The following is a 3,282-nucleotide window of genomic DNA, read 5'->3' as shown; positions in this document are numbered from 1 at the left end:
TGACCTCTCATTTGTTCTCTTTCTTAGGAATAAGACATATATTAACATCATTTAGGCCATTGGCCATTCTCCCGTCAAAGAGAAATTCGTTAACCATACTGGTTAAGTCTTCTTTCACAATATCCCATAATCTTTGGTAGAATAGGGCAGTAAAACCATCAGGTCCCGGTGTCTTCTCCGGATGCATTGCAAATAGAGCCAGCTTAACTTCCCATTCTGAAACCGGGGACGTTAGATCTGCATTCAGCTGGTCAGAAATAGTTGTCGTGACATTAGCTAAGGCATCCTCAACTAGCTCTGGATTGGATGTCGCAAACAGGTCCCTAAAGTAACTAGTGGCAATGGCCACCAATTTTTCCTCATCCTCCACTAGATTCCCAGCAGAATCTAGGAGACCCGTTATTTTATTTCGGGCTCTTCTCTGTTTGGTAATAGCATGGAAGAACGATGTATTTACGCTTAGCCATAAAACTCTATTCTTCTGCTTCCAGAACCTTTCTTCAGCCTTAAGAGCCTCCGTAAGTTCCTTTAGAGCTGCACTTTGGACTTTAGATCTTCTCAGACTGTATTTTATTGCATTTGGAAGCAACATAACAACATGATGCTCCACAATGATATTTCCATCTGCACAATAACATTTACATTGTTCCTCTTGCTGTCTTTAATAAGGAAATAAACAGATTGATCATCACCACGATTAATGCCAGAAAAAAAAAACGGCGTTGGTTTCAGAACATTATGCAACACTGGCTGATTTAGATATAAAATATGAAACTGAATGATTCATTAACGTAGGAGATTACAACATATATATAGCTTACAAGAGAGTCTAGGTATTAACTATTTACTAAATTACCCTTGTCTACACTTCTCTACACTTATGCTCTATATACCCCTCAAGATGGAGGAGATTTATGCATTCCAATCTTGTGTATAAGTTTCTGAAATCGAAGCGTGGTAGAGGTTTCGTAAGCGAATCGGCAAGTTGATCGCGGGTTGATACATGAGCGACTCGTAGACCTACTGATTGTACATTCTGACGAACAATGTGAATGTCTAAAGCCAAATGCTTCATGTGAGAATGGAAGAGTGGGTTGGCACTGAGATAAGTTGCTCCCACATTATTGCAGTATATTACTAGTGTACGTGGTAATGTGACGCCTAGTTCCGTTAAGAGAGACCAAACCCATCTGATTTATGTATTGGTGACTGACCGGTACTCGGATTCAGTGGGAGTGGGCCACACCAGACTGCTTTTTCGAAGACCAAGCAATCGGAGCTGTGCCAAGGTATAAGATACATGCGTTAGTTGATACGAAGTCATCTGTATCGCCAGCCCAATCCGGGTAGGAGAATGCGTGAAGAGATAATGGTGAGTGTTCTGAGAGGAACCATGAGACATGGTCCCTGCAAGGTAACAGAGCACGCGTTTGACAGCTTGCCAATGCATGTCTGTCAAACGATGCATGAACTGAGATAATATGTTGACGCAGTAGGCGATCAGGTCGGGTAAACGTCAAATACTGCAAACACCCCCACTACCTGTCTGTATTCGCGTGGATCCTAAAAGAGAACCAGAGAGACGCTGTAACTTGGGAGAAGTAGCCATAAGTGTAGAAACAGTCTTTGCCTCGAGCATGTTGGTCTTCACAAGTAAGTCTTGCATATACTTACAGTGCATAAGATGCAGACCGTTTGGCGTTCGAGTTGCTTCAACGCCTAAGAAGTAGTGTAGATCATGTGGGAACCAAAATTCGCACCATCGATTTCCGTAGTCGGGGGAAAGTTAAAAAACCCTAACTTTTCCTGAGGTCCCGGATTCTCTACGAGAGCCAACGACAAATGACCAAATAAATGCGGAAAATATAAAAAGATAACAAAACGAATTTTTAAAAGAAGTAGTGTAGATCATGTGGGAACAAAAATTCGCACCATAGATTTCTTTAGTCGGGGGAAAGTTAAGAAACCTTATCTTTCCCTGAGGTCCCGGATTCTCTGTAAGAGCGTTGCGATCATTACAAAATATTATAAAATTTTCGGCCGCAAGAGCTGTCGGCGAGTTACCTAGTTCTAGACACCTAAATCCTTAAACATAGTTGACTCGCTCGATAGCAAAAGACGAAAAAGATACGAAAAAGGTTTTGATTGATTTCAGACTGAAGCTTAGGAAAGGCTTCCTATGTACCCCTTTCAAGGATCAAACCGAACGTAGTTCAATTGAAAGAGTAGAACAAGAGATCGAACTACCTCTGTGAGTTCGTCTAGTAATAGAGTGCCAGTCATAGAAACATAACATGTCGAGAATAATTTCTAAAGTTTCTAAGTGCAAAGAGTTCTAAGAGTCTAAAAGAATCTTCTTTGTGCTCCTTGCCTTGGCTCCCTTTATATATGCCTCCTTGGTTGGTCGTCCTTTCCATTTCTGCCCCCAACTCGATTTTATCGTTTCGCTTAAATATTCCATTTTTCTTCGATCTTCATGTTTATCCTTTGAAACTTGACATTTATCTTCTCCTGTGAATATTAGATAAACCGCCATAGTAGTTTTGGTCTCGTTATCATTCAAAATCCTAAGTGGGCTTTCACTGCATTTTAGACCCTTTTCGAGTCATTTTTGACTTAAGTGTTTTTACGACTTCTTCGAAAAATCACCTTCGGTACGACGTTGCTTTTATGAAATAATTCAAACCAATCGTATAGCCGAGATAATTATGGGGTTAAGTTGAATGTTATCGTTTTATACGATTGATTCGAAGTTATGCAAGAAAACCAGTCTTCAATAATTTTATCATAAAGTTTCAACGGTAACTCCAATAGAGATGAAACAGGGAATAGTTCAATCAAGGCCCGAAGGAGGAACTCAGTCTTCGATAATTTCGTTGATTTTCTCTTATCCCTTCTAATCTATTTCTAATTGAAATTTCGATCTTTGGTCTAGATAATATCATATCTGTTTATTTGCAATTTTAAGTTGGCGAAATGAAGATCTTTGATACATGGCTATTGGAGGCGCAGATACGCTCTATCCTATCCTTGATAGAGGTTGAAGACGAGAAAGGAAGGTGACCGAGGAGAAGATGCTTCGGGTGGAGCCGGTTCCGTCGCGTCAGAAGTTCCTACTTGGTTAAACTATATTTGTCAGCACCTATGTTAGATGGAAACGAAAGTAGGTATGTGGAAGCGGAAGAAGCGCAGAAGCGAGATTTTTAAAAAAATTAGGAAACGGGTACGTGTTGGAAGCGTATCTACACATATATATATATATAAGATTTTTAATAAAATCTT

The sequence above is a fragment of the Brassica oleracea genome, chromosome C1 (assembly GCF_000695525.1).
Source record: "Brassica oleracea var. oleracea cultivar TO1000 chromosome C1, BOL, whole genome shotgun sequence".
Classification (NCBI taxonomy): domain Eukaryota; kingdom Viridiplantae; phylum Streptophyta; class Magnoliopsida; order Brassicales; family Brassicaceae; genus Brassica; species Brassica oleracea.
The sequence above is the reverse complement of the archived record's forward strand: the minus strand, read 5'-3'. Positions refer to the sequence as shown.